Below are 20,920 nucleotides of genomic sequence, written 5' to 3'. Positions count from 1 at the left end.
CTTGTGGCCGCCACCACCTCCTGTGGCAGTGAATTCCACATGTTAATCACCCTTTGGGTGAAGAAGTACTTCCTTTTATCCGTCTTAACCTGTCTGCTCAGCAATTTCATCGAATGCCCACGAGTTCTTGTATTGTGAGAAAGGGAGAAAAGTACTTCTTTCTCTACTTTCTCCATTCCATGCATTATCTTGTAAACCTCTATCATGTCACCCCGCAGTCGACGTTTCTCCAAGCTAAAGAGTCCCAAGCGTTTCAACCTTTCTTCATAGGGAAAGTGCTCCAGCCCTTTAATCATTCTAGTTGCCCTTCTCTGCACCTTCTCTAAAGCTATAATATCCTTTTTGAGGTGCGGCGACCAGAACTGCACACAGTACTCCAAATGAGACCGCACCATCGATTTATACAGGGGCATTATGATACTGGCTGATTTGTTTTCAATTCCAATTTCAATTGGAATTCAAAGGGTGGGTGGGGGGGAGGCTTGTAGAAAGTCAGAAACTGGTAGGTGGAGAAAGGGTAGGGTTGCCAGCTCCAGGTTGGGAAATACTTGGAGATATTGTAGGAGGAGGAGAAGGAGGAGGAGAAGATATTGGATTTATATCCCACTCTCCACTCCGAAGCTCAGAGCAGCTCACAATCTTCTTTATCTCCCCCCACAACAGACACCCTGTGAGGTGGGTGCTGGAATGGCCTTGGGTCAGCCATAGCTCTTGCAGAGCTGTCTTTTAAGGCACAGCTTCTGTGAGAGCTCTCTCAGCCCCACCTACCTCACAAGAGTGTCTGTTGTGGGGGGGAGAGGTATAGGAGATTGCAAGCTGCTCTGAGACTGAGATTCAAAGCAAAAGGTGGGATATAAATCCAATGTTGTCTTCTTCTTCTGTCTGGTGTAGTGGTTAAGTGTGCGGACTCTTATCTGGGAGAACTGGGTTTGATTCCCCACTCCTCCACTTGCACCTGCTGGAATGGCCTTGGGTCAGCCATAGCTCTGGCAGAAGTTGTCCTTGAAAGGGCAGCTGCTGTGAGAGCCCTCTTAGCCCCACCCACCTCACAGGGTGTCTGTTGTGGGGGGAGATAAAGAAGATTGTGAGCTGCTCTGAGCTTCGGAGTGGAGAGTGGGATATAAATCCAATATCTTCTCCTCCTCCTTCTCCTCCTCCTACAATATCTCCAAGTATTTCCCAACCTGGAGCTGGCAACCCTACCCTTTCTCCACCTACCAGTTTCTGACTTTCTACAAGCCTCCCCCCCACCCACCCTTTGAATTCCAAGTATGAATTTGTGTGAGCATGAAACATAGGACAAATAAAACATGAGGTATAATGATTAGGGATGCTGAAAACCTCCAGCAAACACATTCAGCAGACAAATGGTGCTTTCAGTGCTTATGGCAAAGTGTCATTTCTTCTGCTGCACAGCTGTTTTTGCTCTGGCACAGGATGTGAAATCAGTTCTCCCCCAGGATCATGGATGGTTGGGTCTGGTAATTAAATGACACCAGCAGTGGTGGGGAAAAGATGACTCCCAGAAATTATGAAAATGTGCACGTGCAAAATAAGTTAACATTGCTAACACAGCCTTCAGCATCTACAAAAAAAAAGTAGTTGTGTATAAATAAACAAATAGCTTGTTTGCTCACTCATTATTTAAAACATTGGCGACAGAAGAGTGTGCAGTGATGACAGGTTGGTTGGATGGGTGGGGAACTAGGATGTCCATCGGGCTGCAGGAGAACTGCATGCTGCCAAACACCCTGCCGTGTGCTTTTTGAATATATGGAAGCAGGGCCTTTTTGGTAGAAAAAGCCCAGCAGGGACTCATTTGCATATTAGGCCACACACCCTAACATTACCATTGTTTCACATGGGGCTTTTTTGCAGAAATAGCCCAGCAAGGACTCATTTGCATATTAGACCACACCCCAGCGGCCAAGCCAGTCAGAAATGTGTTCCTGTGCAATCCTGCTCAAAAAAAAAAAGAAGCCCTGTATGGAAGGCAACTTGCTGGACAGGTTGCAGCTGCTCGTGACCCATCAAACTGCCTGATGACAAACTGGCTCCTTGCTCACAGCTAGACAGCAAGACACAAGCTGAACTGACTCCTGCTCGGACATCCTTAACTATTATTTTGCATTTTGTAATTACAAGCAGAACATTTGCCAGACAGGTCAAAATACATCTTCTGGATTTCCTTCCTGAGAACAGAGCTGTTTGTTAAAGAGGCGGTTCGGCAGATGAGAAGAGTTAATTTCGGCTTTAACTTTATGCAAAAGATGCCATCGAATAGAAAAAATGGGGAATTTTGTATCTGCCTACAATATTTGAATGTTTTAAATTTGTAAGATTTTCTTTTCGCAATGGCCCTGATTAGCCTGATCTTGTCAGATCTTGGAAGCTAAGCTGAGGCGCTAGAATCCCTAGCACTGAGCCTGTTCCTGTGCATTCCTGCTCAAAAAAAGCGCCCTGCTCCCAATATAGTAAGAGCCCCGTGGCGCAGAGTGTTAAAGCTGCAGTACTGCAGTCCTAACCTTTGCTCACGACCTGAGTTCAGTCCCCGGCGGAAGCTGGGTTTTCAGGTAGCCGGCTCGAGGTTGACTCAGCTCTCCATCCTTCCGAGGTCGGTAAAATGAGTACCCAGCTTGCTGAAGGGAAAGTATAGATGACTGGGGAAGGCAATGGCAAACCACCTCGTAAAAAGTCTGCCATGAAAACGTGAAAGCAATGTCACCCCAGAGTCGGAAACGACTGGTGCTTGCACAAGGGACCTTTCCTTTCCTTTCCAATATAGAATAATAAAATCATAAAGTTGGAAAGGACCTCCAGGGTCATCTGGTTCAACCCCCTGCACAATGCAGGAAATTCACAAATACTTCCCCCCACACACACACAGTGACCCCTGTTCCATGCCCAGAAGATGGCAAAAAAAAAGAATTCTCCAGAATATGGTATGCTCTCACTTCACACACAAACAGAACTGAATGCCTATAGAAGGCTTGTAATGTACGAATGTAGTGACAATTTGGCAAACAGCTTTCAGCTATATGCAATCTCTCTGCCCACTTTCCTTCTGTTCCACAGCATGGTGTTGAAAGCAGTTAATATCATTATGGGATAGGGGTACCAAGTCCCATGCAGCCACTGGTGGAGGATGGGGGGATACGGTTGCCAATCCCCAGGTGGGGACAGGGGATCCTCCGGTTTGGAGGCCCTCCCCCTGCTTCAGGGTCATCAGAAAGCGGTGGGAGGTGGTGAAGGGGAGGGAAATATCTGCTGGACATTCCATTATTCCCGATGGAGACTGATTCCCATAGGGTATAATAGAGAATCGATCCACGGTTATCTGGGGGGGGGCTGTTTTTTGAGGTAGAAGCACCAGATTTTCAACATAGCATCCGATGCCCCTCCTAAAAATACCCTCCAAGTTTCAAAAGGATTGCATGAAATCCTTCCCTAAACAGTTGTGTTCCAGCAACAGGCCCTTCCCCGCTCCTATCTTGGCCACATGCCATCCATAAATGATTGCAAGATTAAGAAGAGTTTATTTGTGTTGCTGGAGCCAGGAAATGAGAAGCTCTCTGGTCCTTATCATCCCCTGAAGACAGGGCAGATCCTCTTAGATGCAACACAGTGTAGCTAGCAGTTACAAGATCTGGAATGCTCACGGATGGTACTGGTCTTTGGACTAGGATTGCTAATCCCAAGGTCCTAGGTAGGAGGTCCCCTGGTTTTCTGGGCTTCTGTATGTCACTGGTCAGGTGGCCGGGGGTGTGTGTGTGTGAAACCCCGTCCCCAAACAGCAATGTTGCTGCAGAACATTCCCAAAGCAATAGCATCACCTGAAAGTGACCTCATTCCATTGGGGACAGGGCCCAATTTACAATTAGGCTACATCAGGGGTGTGTGGCTTAATATGCAAATGAGTTCCTGCTACAAAAAATGTCCTGCCTAAATGGACTTTAGGCACAATACATAAGGTTGCCAATTTGGCCAGTTTTCCACTAATGTGACTGATTTTAACACCTTTTGTCTGGTTGCCAAATGAAGATTTTTCCCCACATAAGCAACTAACTAGGAAAAAATGGTTTGGCTTGGCCTCATGTCTTTAATAGCACTCAGATCTACAGAAATCAGCAGGTGAATCTTTTCATAGCATGGAGATCAGCATTACTCTTCTATCCAAGAGCTGACCAGGTGTCTTATGCGTTAGAAAACAATCTACACAATGGGGTCAGCTACAGATATCGTATAGGGCTCCTCATATGTAGGAGAACCTCCAGGAGTGCAGAAAATCTGGTTTGTGAAATGAATGGAGATTAACTGGTAGGCTTGCCAACCTCCAGGTGGTGGCTGGAGATCACCTGGGTTCATAACTGACCTCCAGGTGACAGAGATCAGTTAACCTAGAGAAAAAGACACTATTACATTATACCCCACTGAACTCTCTCCTCTTCCTGAACCCCAGCCTCCTGAGGCTCCACCTCCAAAATCTCCAGGTGTTTCCCAACCTGGAGTTGGCAACCCCACATAACCTCCTTCTCTGCATTAAGACTGATATCTGCACATGCACAAATATTGCAAAAAATTACAAAAAAACCTCCCCACGCCGAACAGCCACATCCCTATGTGACATCCCGACACGATGACATTACACGGAACTGACGTCATCACCCTGGTGATGTTGTGCGGTTCCACTCTGCTTTTTGGGCAAAACTCTATAGTTTGAGCCCAATTTCACCATAGAATTCACCCAAAAAGTAGGGTATCGCCATGCAACATCGCTGACGTGACGCTGCTGCTTCCATGTGATGGCGTCATGTCAGGGACATCCCCGCCCACCCCCAGAATGCCCCCCAGATCCCCCCGCCAGCGCAAGAAGGAGACCTGGCAAGCCTATTTCGTGTGCACATACACTTCCTCAGATATCTGCGGATATCAAAGCTCATACTTTGAATAAACCTTTGTTGGTCTTAAAGGTGCAATGGGATTCAAACTCTGTTCTACAGATTTCCAGGGTATCAGCTTTCAAAAGCCAAAGCTGCCTTCATGCCTTCATCAGATATTGAGGGACTTTTGACTCTCGAAAGAAGGAGAAGACGACTGTAGATTTATACCCTGCCCTTCTCTCTGAATCAGAATCTCAGAGTGGCTTACAATCTCCTTTACCTTCTTTCCCCATAACTAACACCCTGTGAGGTGGGTGGGGCTGAGAGAGCTCTCCCAGAAGTTGCCCTTTCAAGGACAACCTCTGTGAGAGCTATGGCAAACCCAAGGCCATTCCAGCAGTTGCAAGTGGAGGAGTGGGGAATCAAGCCCAGTTCTCCCAGATAAGAGTCCGCACACTTAACCACTACACCAAACTGGCTCTCAGAAAGCTTACAACCTGGAAATCTTGTTGCCCTTTAAGGTGCCACAGGACTCCAAGCTTGCTCTGGTAATGTGCAAGAATGGGAAAGATGGGGGCTCAAGTGATGATCTTGGGCAAGAGAGGAGTGCTACAGGTATATAAGAGCATTCTTGTCAGTTTCTGTGAAGTGCTGGAGACGGTTGGAGATTTTAAAAAATGCATTCTCTCCATTGCTCTTACAGGGAAAGTGCCAGGGTGAACCAGCTCCTGGGCATAATAAGAAAATATGATGTGCCAAGAGAAGGGCCGCTCTCTGCAGCCCTATTGCGTTGTGTAACGGCAGAGCCAGCCTGCTGAAGAGGAAAGCTAAGGTGAAAGCTGACAGGTCAAGGTCCCCTTGCCAAAACCGACTGTCAACACGCCTGTAATTACAGGGTGCAGGCAGAAGGCTACAATTAAGCAAGCAGGCACTCTCTCAAAGGGGATGCCCGCCGGGCTTTAACGTAAGGTACTTTTTGGTGCCTCCTCCGTTAATAGTTTAAAAAGTAACTCCATGTGACCAGGAGGGTGCTTTCTCCCTTGAAGCCCTCGAGGGAGACTTTATTCAGCCAGATGACTATAATACCCACTGATCATGCACAAACAACAACCCCATAAGGGCTTTGCAGTCTGCTAGATCTTGCCTTCGAACGACTGCTTCTTCTAGCAGAAAGCAAAAAACCAGACCCACGCCCTTTCTCCATATCCATCTATTATGCTGCCTCTCAGCAGACCTTAATTTGCTTTGATGGGAAAAGTGCAGGTGAGACTCGTGGCCCGGGGAGGGGGCTGCATGAAAATGAGTGTCACCAAGCATATGGCAGATTCAATTACACGGCTGACAGCATACCAGCTCACTGGTTCTGGTCAAGGATTGCCTTGAAATTGCAGGTTGAATTGAACACAATTGCCCTGTCACAGATTACCAAAAAAATGTATACGAATGTGACTTATGGATTCTTGTCATATATCAGGGGTGGCCAAACTGCAGCTTGGAAGCCATATGTGGCTCTTTCACACATATTGTGTGGCTCTTGAAGCCCCCGTCACCCTGTCAGACAGCTTGGAGAAGGCATTTCTCTCTTTAATTCACTTCTCCAAGCCAAGCCAGCTGGTGGCTTGGAGTATGCATTTACAGTTAGTTGCTTTCTTTCCACCTCTCTCTCCCTCCCCCCTTCCTCACTCTCTGTCTTACGGCTCTCAAACATCTGACATTTATTCTATCTGGTTCTTATGATAAGCAAGTTTGGCCACCTCTGTCATATATTCTCTACATGCTCATTCTGTCCCAATTGAAGATTCTGAACACTCTTCAAGGGCAGCCCCAAGAACAGAGCATTGCAGTAGCCTAACCTAGATATTACCAAGGCATGTCCCACAGTGGCAATCAAGGAAAGTCTGCATGTGGCTCAGTAGCTGAGGTTGGTGAAAGGCACTCCCGGCCATTGCTGCCACTCTCTTATTCAAAGGAGGTCCAGATCCAGCAGTAGCTCCAAGCTACAGAACTACTCTTTCAGTGGAGAGCAACCCCACCCAGAACAGGAGATACATCAACCTGGGTCAATCCTTTCTCCCACCAGCAGCATCTCTGTTTTGTTAGGATTAAGCTTCAGTTTATTAGCCCTCCTCCACCCCAAAACTACCTGAAAACACAAGACAGAGCTGAGCACATATTGGTAACGAGCCAGCCCAGATCTCCAGATGATCTCCTCAAGCAGTTTCATGTAGATGTTCTTAAAAAGCATGGGGGACAATGTAGAACCTTGCAGGGCCTTGTGGATCGGGGCCAAGGGGCTAACTGCAGTCCCCTAGCACCATTGTCTAAACCCTGCCTTCCAGACTACACAGCATGCACAGTTTTGAACACCACAAATCCCATGATGCACAACCACCATGAGCACAACATGTGTGTATTAAAACATATCCCCCCCTGCAAAAAAAAAACCCCAAACCCCCCCCCTCACTTATGCTTTTTTAATGTGGGCAAAGAACTGATCTGACACAAAACCATGAGTGATGCAAATTTACAGCTGGGTTTTCACCATCAGTCATTACTGAAGACTGGAAAACAACCAAGAGGGAACAATGCAGGATATGGACTCAGTATGGATGGTTCACTATAGCAAGCGTAAGAATGCCCTAATAGAAAAGTACTTGCTTTCCGCTGGGGTATTTCTTGCTATACTACAATAACAGACAGGGAGAACAGAAAATAAAAACAAACCATTAGGTGATGTGCATTAAACTGGTCTACAGAAAATCATGATTGTTGTAATCATCAAGAATAGGTTGCTAAGCAACTAGCAGGAGAGCAGGTAGGGTGATGACATGGAGAGGTAGCCATCAGCGACAGCATGATGTCACTTCCAGGAAAACCTGGAAGTGACATCCCACCTCTCTAGAAATCACTGGGAAACTGGTTAGATCACGGAGTTTCTGGTGCTTCCTAGAGATGCATGATGCTGTTACTGATAGCAAGCTTCTGTCACCAGCCAGTGGAGTGCTGGTGGGCACAGCCTGCTGGTGGCTGGAGACCTGCAGGCACATGGCAACCCTAGTCATGTATTTATTTATTTATTCAATTTATATCCCACCCTCCCCACCGAGGCGGGCTCAGGGCAGCTTACAACATAAAATTCAAAACAATAAGGTTCATAAATATTAAAATACATTGAATAATTTACAGCAGTTAAAACAAGAAAACAATCTAACAGTGTGGTGCTATTCTACAACCTTCCTTCGCAGTTTTTAGGTACCAGTCAGTTATATGCCAACCAGAAGAGGACTGACTTACAGGCCTTGAGGAACTGCCCAAGGTTCCGCAAGGCCCTCACTTCTTCCGGTAGCTGGTTCCACCAGCAGGGGGCTGTAACTGAAAAGGCCCTATCCCTGGTTGACTTCAGATGGGCCTCCTTCGGGATTAATAGAAGATTTTGGGAACCAGATCTAAGCACTCTCTGGGAAACATGTGGGGAGAGACGGTCCCTAAGGTAGGGTCCTAGGCCATATAGGGCTTTAAAGGTAATAACCAGCACCTTGTACCAAACCCGGTATATTATTGACAGCCAGTGCAGTCCCCGGAGCCCTGGCTGAATGTGCTCCCACTTGGGGAGCCCTAATAACAGGCGGGCAGTGGCATTCTGCACTACCTGCAACTTCCAGGTTTGGCACAGGGGCAGCCCCATGTAGAGGGCATTACAATAGTCCAACCTCGAGGTGACCGTTGCATGGATCAGTGTTGCCAGATTGCCATGCTCCAGGAAAGGAGCCAACTGCCTCGCCCACCTAAGATGAAAGAATGTGGACTTAGCAGTGGCTGCTATCTGGGCCTCCATTGTCAGGGCAGGCTCCAGTAGTACCCCCAAGCTCTTGACCCTGTGTGCCATTGTCAGTGGCACACCGTCAAAGGCTGGTAGGGGAATTTCCCTTCCCGGACCACATCAACCCAAGCAAAGGACCTCTGTCTTCGCTGGATTTAGTTTCCATCTACTCAGCCTAAGCCATCTAGCCACGGCTTGTAACGCCAGATCCAGATTTTCTGGGACACAATCAGGCCGGCCGTCCATTAGTAGATAGAGCTGGGTGTCATCAGCATACTGGTGACAACACAACCCATACCTCCAGGCAATCTGGGCAAGGGGGCGCATGTAGATGTTGAACAACATCGGGGAAAGTACCGCCCCCTGAGGCACCCCGCAATCAAGCGTGTGTCTCCGGGACAGCTCACCCCCAACCGCCACCCTTTGTCCCCAACCATCAAGGAAAGAGAAAAGCCATTGTAAGGCCAACCCCTGAATCCCCGCGTCGGCGAGACGGCAAGTCAGCAACCGATGGTCGACCATATCAAATGCTGCCAATAGGTCTAACAACATCAGTGCCGCCGAAGGTCATCCACCAGAGCAACCAGCACTGTCTTGCACCAAATTTATATATTACTCAGAATGAAGATCAAATGTATACAATAGACAACTGACTCCCAATCAGTCCCATGAAAAAGCTATTTATTTGATAGATTATTTTTTAAAATCTCCAGGAACTTAGCCAGGTGAGCTTTGAAAAGGTTTCTGTGCCAATCATCCTTCAAAGTCCTGCTTCTCCTCCAGGGCTCTGAATCAGTCCTTATCATGTAGGCCTCTTGAAAATTCAAGTGATTTCATGGCTCTAGAAAGGAGTATCAGCTTAACCAAGCTCTTATTTGGCTTGGGAGTCAGCTGAGGGAAGAAAGCTCATTTTTGTGTGTGACCAACCAGCATCCTGCTAAGGGCCCATCATTCCTATCTTGTGTATGTTTTGTGGTAAGGTGCTCTGTGACAGAAAATAACAGCTTCCAATCTGCTAAAGTACCCTGTCCAAAGAAAGGGGAATCAAATATCCCTCAGGGGTTATTTACTTTATTTGAGAGCCAGCTTTACTTTATATATCTAAGTTATCCACTCATCATATTTACTTTATTAAAAATACTTTATTTTCCATTAAATAAAACTTTGTTGTTCATCTCCACATGTGTCTTGTCTCTCAAGTCAAAAATCTAAGAAGCAGGGATCTCTATTTACCTCACATATAACTACAGCTGGTGTCTAGCAGGTTTAGGGAGCACTTAACTTATATACTACCAATCTTTAATTTAAAGCTTGTGTTCCCCCTTTTTATTTGATTGTGGGTGGTTGGGGTATAAAGAGAGGCCAGAGTCAAGTAGGGATGCTAGCCTCCAGGTGGGACCTGGGGATCCCCTGTTCATCTCTAGACTGTGGAGATGTTTCCCCTGGACAAAATGGCTGTTTTGGTGGGTAGGTTCTGTGGCATTGTACCCCACTGAGGTCCCTGTCCTCCTCAGGCTCCATCCTAAAATCTCCAGGAGTCTCCCAACTGGATTCGGCAACTCTACTCTCCATCCTCCAATGGTGAATGGGGGGATCTGGCAACCCTACCAGAGTGGGTGCTTGGATATTTTTCAGTCCAGTCCACCCCCACCACAGCCCCCTTTCTCCTGTTATAGCCCAAATGATTAACACAGAAATGTATGAGGAGGCAGGCTAGTAAAAAAAAATTGTGGACTAGTGACTTGGGGGGCCTAAATGGGAAAGCTATTACCAGTAAGTGTGTACAGGACTGCAGCCTTAGAAATGCCATTCCAAAGGATTTTTGGTGTCTTGCTTGCATTCTTTTTCACTGCATTCATTTTGTAGGAAGAAGGCGACAAGAACAGAAGCGGTGCGATAACACAGTTTGAAAAATCGAACAAATGTCTACTCACTGCCCATTGCCACAGTGGTATGAGCCTTTTATCCTGTGGTTCTCACGTCACCTCCATCCCAGGCTATATATATGCACACCCTCTCACCTCCCCCCCCTCCATGTTCCCCTTCTTTATAACTGCGGGAAACTTTTGAGATGCAGAGGGAAAATGCACACACCACTAAATCTTGCACAGATGATGCTCTGCTGAAAGCTTTCTAGCCTCCCCCCTCCTCCCTGCTCCATCTTTCTAGCAAGCACTGGCCTGGGAAAACATCTGGACCAGCCCAGGGGACAAGGAAGGGAGGTCGCCAGGATGTGGGAAACTCTACAGGAAAAGTCAAATGTTCTAACAGCGTTAAAAGGCCAGCTAGGCCGCTCACAGGGCGCCTGGTCCAATCAGCTGCTTAAAGAAAGGACAGGCTTCTTAGCAGGTTACATCTGCAAAGCACAACAGAGGCATTTAGAGATTCTGGGGCCCTGGGCAAAAGTCCAGGTTGGGGAGCTCTTTTACTCCTACCCCAATCTATGCTGAACAATAAAATGCCTCATTTCTACAATGTACAGCCTTTTCAAAAATGCACTATGGTTTGCCTTCTGACATTGTAGTAGACCTGCACAGGAGTGCTAACCAAAGGGTTTACATTTGTAGAGGTGAGAAGTGACAAAGTCTTCCAGTGGGTAGGGTTAATTCCTTCAAGATTCTCCTCTTGATCTCACCTGATTCCCTTCCTCATTATGGCTCTATGCCACTTCTCTTCCTTCAGGTCCCACTATTTTCTATCATACATTGAGTGTTCCTCTACCTTAAATGCAAAAAAAAAGCTGCCTGCTAGCAATATTCCCTCTAAGCTGTGGAGTCTTGTGAGCAAAAATTCTACTTTGTGAGCTACTGCATAAATTAGTTTGCCCTGGAGCCATTTTTCCAGAGCTAAGACAAATATGTGTGAGCCAGAGGCTAGCTCATACTAGCTCATCTTAGAGGGAACATTGCCTGCTAGTAAAAAACACTGTAAGGAGAGGGTAACCCTGACAGGCTAACTTTCTGTTTGAATGGTTTATTTTTATTTACCTAAGCAAGCATTATTAAAAAAAAGTGATTCCCCAGAGTCATCCGGTCGATTGCTGTCAGTGAAGGCACACCACACTAGATGGCCCTTGATTTACTATTTTTTAATGTGCTTGTAGGGGGGGGGGGAGGAAGCAGTTCCAGGCAACTCATGGAAGCAAGCCAATCCACACACTAGTGGGAAAACCATAAAGAGAAAGCCACGAGAGGCTGTGACCTTGAGACTTACTTTACCGCTTCCCCCATACACACACAGCGATCAGGCCCTGTGAATGGCAGACTACATACGAAATCATCCCCAATGGATTTGTTATTGGGCACAAATCCACGTCATTTGGCATACTTGCTCTCTAGTTTGTGGCTGCCCCAGGTGCCTCCCTGAAAGACCTCCAGGAAAACAAAGTCCAAGGCTGCCCTCCTCCCTGCTGGGGGAGACAGAGAAAAGGGACTCTCGGAGAAGGGCCTGCAGAACAAATGCCTCACAAAAGCCATAAAGCCAGAGGGAAAGAAGGGCTTGGGAAATTCCAGCAGATTCTTATCTCTCTTGCCTAAGCTTCCAAGCTTAACTAGGGCAAACAAAATAGTTTTTTCTTTTTTAAAAAAAATGTAAAAATTGTGAATTGCACTTTTTAAAAAACATCCTGAACCTCAGAGATAAGAACACAAGAACTGCCTTGCCGGGTCAAACCAAGGATGATCTAGTTCAGAAATCTGTTACCAACAATAGCTGGCTGAGAGTGCAATCCTGAGCATATTTTGCCATGGATTCTAACTTGGTACTATTCGGCACACTTAACCACTGTCTGCAATATGTAACTCTGCTCACTGTACCCCATTTCACTGTCCGATGACGTCTGCATGCACACGAAAGCATACTTTCTGAATAAAACTTTGCTGGTCTTAAAGGTGCTATTGGACTCGTATTTGTTCTATTGCTTCAGACCAACGTGGCTGCCCACCTGGATCTATCCTAAGCATAGCTATGCTTTTCTGAGTGCATTGACATCCGTGAGCTTAGAAGGGTTCGACTCTGTTCAGGATTGCATTGTAGATGCTTGGAAATACTCACAGGCAAGCTGCGAAGGCAATACTGTTTCTCATCCCCAGTATCTGATATTCAGGGATATCCTGCTCTTATATATGGAGGTTCTCATTGAACTATCATGGCTAATATCGATACATTGATTCAGGTGGGTAGCCATTTCGGTTTGAAGCAACAGAACAAAGTTTGAGTCCAGTGGCACCTTTAAGACCAACAAAGTTTAATTCTGGGAATAAGCGTTCGTGAGCATGCACACTTCTTCAGATACTGCATACCGGGGCTTTTTTTTGTAGCAGGAGCTTCTTTGCATATTAGGTCACACACTCTGATGCAGTCAATCCCCCAAGAGCTTAGAGGGCTTTTCTTACAGGGCCTACTGTAAGCTCCAGAAGAATTGGCTACATCAGGGGTGTGTGGCCTAATATGCAAAGGAGTTCAAGCCACAACAAAAGCCCTGGTGCATGCCCACAAAAGCCACATGACTCAAACTTTGATCTATCAATGCACTGAATACATTATACAATCGCATTGTTAAGAGTTGCCAAGCTGCAGTGGGTCCTGGAGATCTCCTGGAATTACAACTGGTCTCCAGGTGATAGAGATCAAGTCCCCTGGAGAAAATGGCAGCCTCAGAGAGCAAACTCTAAGGCATTATACGCAAGGCTTTTTGTAGAAAAAGCCCAGCAGGAACTTATTTGCATATTAGGCCACACACCCCTGCCATCAAGCCAGCCAGAACTGCATTCCTGTGCGTTCCTGCTTTTTTTTTTTTTTAAGCCCTGGTTATACCCCACTGAGGTCCTTTCCTTCCCCAAACCCCACTCTCCACCCCTAAATCTCCAGGGAGTTCTCAGTCTGGAGTTGGAAGTCCTTCTCACTCTAAAAAAATATTGCCTAAGGTGGTTTCCAAATAAAAATATCAAACAATGATAAAAGCAGCCCAAAAAGTAAAATAAACCATTAAAAGCATGAAAACACAGAAGAATAAGTTAAAAGGACAGCAAAGAGCACATACAACCACAGGAAGAAGAGTCTTGCAAGAGCTTAAAGATCTACTGTAAATTTCCATAGGTCAGATTCACACATTTTATGAAGTGAGCTGCAACCTACTTATGCTACAATAAATCTATTAGTCTTTGAAGTGCAGCAAGACTCTTATTTAGTTGCTGCTGTGACAGACTGACACAAACGCACCACTGGAATAAAAGAAGCCATGTTGGATCAGGCCAATGGCTCATCCAGTCCAACACTCTGTGTCACACAGTGGCCAAAAAAACCAGGTGCCATCAGGAGGTCCATCAGTGGGGTCAGGACACTAGAAGCCCTTTCACTGTGCCCCCCCCCAAGCACCAAGAATACAGAGCATCACCGCCCCAGACAGAGTTCCAACAATACCCTGTGGCTAATAGCCACTGATGGACCTCTGCTCCATGTGCTTATCCAATCCCCTCTTGAAGCTGTCTATGCTTGTAGCCACCGCCACCTCCTGTGGCAGTGAATTCCATCTATAGCCAAATGTCTAAGAAAATTAAGAAAGTTTCTACCTGACCTTGAAAAATTAACCGCTTGGATGCCAAACTAAGAATGAAGGAAAAGGCCTAGGGTTGCCAGGTCTGTGTTGGAAAATACCTGGAGACTTTGGGGGGATGGGTCCAGGAGAGGGCAGGGTTTGGGAGGGAGGGGCCTCAGCATGGTACAATGCCACAGAGTCCACCCTCCAAAGCAGCCATTTCCTACAGGGGAGCTGATCTGTGCCAGCTGGAGATCAGTCGTAAAAGCAGGAGATCTCCAGGCCCCACCTGGAGGCTGGTAACCCTACCTTCCACAGCCAAGGTATCACCCCAGGGCAGATGCCTCACTGTAGGGGCAACCAGAAGACGGCCTTTAATTAAGATTCCCAGCTCTGGGTTGGGAAATCCCTGGAGATTTGGGGGTGGAGCCTGGGGAGGGCAGGGTTGGGGGAGGGAAGGGGCCTCAGCAGGGTATAATATACCCCTAAAGCCCACCCTGCAAAGCAGCCATCTTCTCCAGGGGAACAGATTTCTGTAGTGTGGAAATCAGTTGTAATTCTAGGAGATCTCCAGGATCCACCTGGAAGGCGGCAATCCTATTTTTGAAGAAGAGGAAGAATTGCAGATTTATACCTCGCCCTTCTCGCTGAATTAGAGACTCAGAGCGACTTACAATCTCCTTCATCTCCTTCCCCCACAACAGACACCCTGTGAGGTGGGTGGGGCTGAGAGGGCTCTCATAGCAGCTGCCCTTTCAAGGACAACCTCTGCCAGAGCTATGGCTGACCCAAGGCCATTCCAGCAGGTGCAAGTGGAGGAGTGGGGACGCAAGGTTTTCTCCCAGATGAGAGTCCATGCACTTAACCACTACACCAAACTTGACGGATAACATTAAGGACTAGGGTGGCCCAGTTTGGGAGATCTGGAAGGTGGAACCTCAGTGGGCAGGGTTTGGGGATGGGAAGGACTTCAATGGGGTATAATGCCATAGAGGTCACCTTCCACAAAGGCCGTTTTCTCCATGGGAACTGCTGCCTGGAGATCAGTGCCAATAGCAGCAGGAGATCTCTCACTACCACATGGAGGTTAGCACCCCTATTTACAGCTAACTTTTGCTGCTGTAGGCTTGGATCCTACGCAGCATGAGCAGAGTAACGCTTGAGGAAGGCAGACCACCCCCCCCCCACCTCTTCCCTCTTACTGCAAACTTCTGCGTCCCCCATATTTGTGCTCCTGTGGGTCAGTGGACCTGAAGGACCTCTGTGGGGAGCAAATGGGGAGTTGGCAGAAGTGAGGCTGCCAGCCTCCAGATGGGGCCTGGAGATCTCCCACTTTTACGACTGATCTCCAGCCGGCAGAGATCAGCTCCCCTGGAGAAAATAGCTGCTCGGAAGGGTGGACTCTGGGGCACTATACCCTGCTGAGACCCCTCCCCTCCCCAAACCCCGCCCTCTCCTGGATCCACCTCCAAAGTCTCCAGGTGTTTTCCAACCCAGACCTGGCAACCCTAGGCACAAATCTCCCGCCCCCTCCCCTCTGCAGATGCAAACGTCGTTCCATCGCACAAGATGCTGCTGTGCAAATGGAAAGGCACTTTAGCACCCAAGCCAATAATCTTAATAAACAGAATAAGTAAGAACAGGCCTGTTCGTTCATCCTTCCCTCCCACTCTCCCTCTTAACTGCTCACCTGTCCCAGGTCTGCTGCCCCCTTGTGGAGAGGTACAAAAGCAGAACAGCCTGGCACCCGCTCCCTACCCACCGAAGTTGCCAATCCTGTGCTCGTCTTGGTGCCAATCTGCCCACAATCCAGAGAGCAGTTCTAGGTCTGAAGTGTTTTTCAGTCCAATGGGGAACCTCTCCAAAGAGGCGCCGACGATGCTGAAGGAGCCAGCGGCCCCAGCTGCTCCATGGATGGGGGACTGAGCCTTCTCCGTCCTCTCAGCGCCCCTGTCTTGTTCCCCCCTGTGCTCTTCTTTTCCCGGGTTCTCCCTGAAACCGGATCTTCTTTCCCCAGAGCAGAGCTGCATTTGCAGAAACAGCCACCGATCCCACGATAAATGTCCCAACACAACAGCAGGCTGAAGTTTAAGTGGCTGTTCCTCCAGCTGCAGCCCTTGGCCGTGCTCCAAGGCAAACTCCTCTTGGTAATTACACAACTTAGAAGAGCAGCCTCGGTCGGGCTTAAAGGGGCAGAGGTCTGGATCTCACAGGAGCCTGGATCCAGCTCCCAAGATCGGGCCTGGATAATGTTACACGTGGGTGACAAGCTCCAAGCAAACCTGCTCATGGAAATGCATCCAGGCATCGGCCATTCCAAAAAGCAGCCATGTTCTTGCAGTTCCAGGGTACATACCATCAGAGCGGGCAGAGTCAGCTTCCTTCCTGTTTCCCTATTCATACACAGGGCCGACTCTGACACTAGGCAAACTAGGCAATTGCCTAGGGCGCCAGCCTTCTGGGGGCACCAAACTGGGTGCCCCCATGTGACTTGGTGAAATTATCAGTGTGGGGGGGGGGGAAACGCCAGAAGTTAGTCTTGCCTAGGGTGCCGGACAGTCTAGGGATGGCCCTGGTCACACATGACAGGGAGTGGTAATCTGGATCCCAAGGAATCTGGTGGGAAGCCACTCCCCCCATTGCATTGCCTGTTCAAACCTTTTGATTGTGAAACGCAAGGTGTAGGGATAGGATTGCCAGGTTTTCCTCTCAGTTCTTTTTTTTCCAGACAAGTCAGTGAAAATACCAGACTGTCCAGATCAATACTGGACACATAGAATCACAGAGTTGGAAGGGACCTCCAGAGTCATCTAGTCCAACCCCCTGCAAAATGCAGGAACTTCACAAATACCTCCTGCACGCCTCTCGCCACAGCCCCAGTGACCCCTGCTCCATGCCCAGAAAAACCTCCAGGATCCCTTGTCAAACCTACAGAGTCATCTAGTCCAACCCCCTGCACAATGCAGGAGCTTCACAAATACCTCCTGCACGCCTCTCGCCACAGCCCCAGTGACCCCTGCTCCATGCCCAGAAAAACCTCCAGGATCCCTTGTCAAACCTACAGAGTCATCTAGTCCAACCCCCTGCAAAATGCAGGAACTTCACAAATACCTCCTGCACGCCTCTCGCCACAGCCCCAGTGACCCCTGCTCCATGCCCAGAAAAACCTCCAGGATCCCTTGTCAAACCTACAGAGTCATCTAGTCCAACCCCCTGCAAAATGCAGGAACTTCACAAATACCTCCTGCACGCCTCTCGCCACAGCTCCAGTGACCCCTGCTCCATGCCCAGAAAAACCTCCAGGATCCCTTGTCAAACCTACAGAGTCATCTAGTCCAACCCCCTGCACAATGCAGGAACTTCACAAATACCTCCCCACCCCAACATATCCAATGACCCCTGCTCCATGCCCAGAAGATGGCAAAAACCTCCAGGATCCCTTGCCAAACTGGCCTGACACTTGGAAACCTTATGCGGGGAACTCAGGGTACAGGGCAGGGGTTGGCATACAGACAATTTGGTAACCTTAAGGACAGTCAATGAGGGACCAACAATGACCATCGGATGCATTCCTGAAGCTATGCAAAGGTGGTCCTGATCAATAACCAGGAATGGTGTTCACTTCAGGTAGCCCGTGAGACAAAGGGAGATAAATACAAAAGATTCCAAGTTTTGGAGGTCCCGGGTGGAGACTGTCCAGAGGTCACCTCTTTCTGACCACCACCAGGACACTTGCTTGAGCTGTCCTTTCCAGTCCACACACGTTTCCACCTGCGTGTGTGCCCCACCTTTCCCCAACCCTTCCTTTCCCATGTGTCTTCGGGACGCCTCCTCTGTTACGCCCCCCAAAGAGCATTATGCTCTGCTGAGAACAATCTGCTGGTGATCCCCAGCCCCAGAGATATCCTGCTGTCCTTGACCATGGCCAGGGCCTTTTCAGCCCAGGCTCCAAGCTAGTGGAACTCTGCCAAATAACATTAGGGCCCTGCAAGACTTAATGCAGTTCTGCAGGGCCTGCGAGGCAGAGATGATCTGCCAGGCGTTCAGTTGAGGACAGTGATGGGTTTTATCATGGCTGGCACCACCCTCTTTTCTTCCATTTTTTCTTTTCTCTTGGCCTCCTCCCTACCCTGCCTGTGAGGCAACAACACAGTCCAGAACTGGCTTAAAATCTGAATTACGAATGCCTGAGAAATGTTTTTAAGATTGTATGTTTATATTGTATTTTATTTGCTGCTGTATATCACCCAGAGCCCTTTGAACTCAGGGACTGGGTGATCCATAAATTTAATTTATAAACAAATAAAATAAAGTTATACCCATATGTGAGCCCTTCTGCTGACCACCTGTCTTTTCTCCCATGGTGCTGGGTGGGGTGGGCAGATGGGAACACCACTAATGGGCGCTCCAGGAGTGCCACCACTGCACACCCTTCCCTGACTGTATGTGGTTGCAGTCTTTGCAACCGTGGGCCCTGGCAGAAACTCTGGGCCAAAGCTGGCCAAACTGTGTCTCGGGAGCCACATGTGGCTCTTTCACACACATTGTGTGGCTTTTGAAGCCCTCACTGCTCCGTCAGCCAGCTTGGAGAAGGCATTTGTCTCTTTAAATCACTTGTCCATGCCAAGTCAACTGTCAGCTTGGAGAATGCATTTAAAGTTAAATTTGCTTTCTTTCTAACCCTCCCTCCCCCATCTATTTGTTTTCCTGCTTCCCTCCCTCTCTTCCTTCCTGTCTTATGGCTCTCAAACATCTGAAGGTCATGTCTTGCAGCTCTCAGACATCTGTCAGTCATGTCTTGTGGCTCTTAGACATCTGGCATTTATTCTCTGTGGCTCTTACATTAAGCAAGTTTGGCCACCCCATCTGGGCCCTGTCAGCTGGTGGTGGAAAGTACCCTCCAGTCAAAGCTGAGCTACGGTAACCCCGTGGGGTTTTCACAGTGTCACAAGCAGGGGACAAAGGAGGACCTCTACTGGTTGCCACCACTCTGGTACAGGTCCATCTCAGATGGACCTGTATCAGAGTGGTGGCAACCATCTGGGAGGACCCAGAGCACCCACTGAGCCCCTGATACTTCAGCCCCTTATATCCGTGACTGAAGAGACATTAAGACCCAGACAGTATAACAACAACAGGCTCAAGAAGAAACAAATGGGTTGTAAAAACTTTTAGTGCAACAGTGAATATGAAAACAGAAAAGGTGGTATAAAGCAAAATAACAGACTCACTATTGCCAATGGATTCACCACTCTTTGGGTGAGGGAACTCTCCTGCTGCCTTCTCTCCAGCCCCAGTCTTTCCAGAGAGAACCCTCCTGACCACAGCCTCTCCAAAGAGAACACTTCCCCCGCTCTAGCTTGGCCTTTTATTCCTTTCCTTTCAGCCCCAACCCTCTAGTCTCCACTGGGCAAGTTTTCCCTCCAGAACTGCTGTCCACCCAATCAGAGAGGCAGACAGGATCATGGGGAATGTAGGCCCTGTAGCTTCTCTGATATAGGCTTCCCTGGACCCTATAGACCTCACTAGGCCTAGGATCATGACACAAGGCCAGAGACATTCAGAGGTGGTTTGCCATTGCCTGCCTCTGCATCACAACCTCTGATTCCCTTGGTGGTTTCCCATCCAAATACTAGCCACAGTTGACCCTGCTTAGCTTCCAAGATCTGGTGACACTGGGCTAGCTTGGGCTACCCTACCACAAAGTAGGCACTGCTGCAGCTTTCCCCCTAGCCCCACTCCCAGGCTTTCAACAGCAACCAGACAGCAATTATGCAGGTAAAGCTTTTGACAGTATATACCTGAGAGGTGGGGGGCGGGAAATCACTAACCTATCTAACCCATTGGCAAAGGCACAGGAGCACAGACAAAAAACAAAAGGTGGCAGTGCAAACCATAGCATGCAGAAATGCAAAGGGTCACTCCATCTCCCTTGTCTGCAGGGGAAAGCAGCATCTGTTGAACCTCTGGCTGCCTCTTAGCTCATAAAGGCAGAGATGCGCTGCCAGAAAAGAAAAGTTGGCCACTTCTCCTGTGAGCTCATCCACATATGAATCCAAACTGGAAGCCTCTCTTGCCACATCTGCACAAGCAAAATGCAACTGGCACTGAAGAAACAGGCAGGGACAACCTACAAAATTAATTCAGCTGTCTTGTTCTTAACATCTAAATCAGCACAGGGCAACAAAAACTGTACTGAAAACATGATGGCGTACGAGAAACGTGAGCTGCTATATCTTCACTTCGCACACAGGGATAATCACAGCAGTCTACCTCTCAGGGCTGTTGGAAAGAAGCTGACATCACGTAATATGAAACATGTTGAATACTGGGAAGCGCTATAGAAACGCTAAATATTATGGATAAACAAACTGATGACTGAAATAAAACAAAGCAGAAAAGCAGGTCAAAGCGAGCGGCAAAGCAGCCTGCAGCTCACAATCAAGGCTGCAAGATTAAACTGATTTAACTGGTAGATCCGTCTACAAACGTCTAATTTGATTAATGGAAAAGGGCAAAGTTCAGTTGGTGGGGATGTACTTTGATGGTATGCTTGTTAATGGACTTCGGATCTGGTGAGTTACGATCAGGGCTTTTTATATATATACATATAGCAGGAACGCACAGGAATGCAGTTCCAGCTGTCTTGGCCAGGGCTCTGGCTCAAAATGGTCTCTGGCAGAG

At 48.0% G+C, this 20,920-nt stretch overlaps 1 protein-coding gene across 3 annotated transcripts in view; it reads right to left on the bottom strand.

Moving 5' to 3' along the window:
- Positions 1-20,920, bottom strand: part of TNS2 (tensin 2) — a 175,557-nt gene that overhangs the window by 73,241 nt on the left and 81,396 nt on the right. Inside the window, exon 1 of one of the 3 annotated variants that reach the window (XM_060252422.1) lies at positions 15,995-16,074. The exons of the other annotated variants lie outside the window; for them this stretch is intronic. The gene's annotated coding sequence lies outside the window, so the exon portion shown is untranslated. Of the gene's footprint in view, positions 1-15,994; positions 16,075-20,920 lie in introns of those variants that run through there. 3 annotated transcript variants of the gene reach the window in all.

Source organism: Heteronotia binoei, chromosome 13 (assembly GCF_032191835.1).
Source record: "Heteronotia binoei isolate CCM8104 ecotype False Entrance Well chromosome 13, APGP_CSIRO_Hbin_v1, whole genome shotgun sequence".
NCBI classification, from domain to species: domain Eukaryota; kingdom Metazoa; phylum Chordata; class Lepidosauria; order Squamata; family Gekkonidae; genus Heteronotia; species Heteronotia binoei.
Note: the sequence above shows the minus strand (reverse complement) of the source record. Positions and strands in the feature narration are given on the sequence as shown.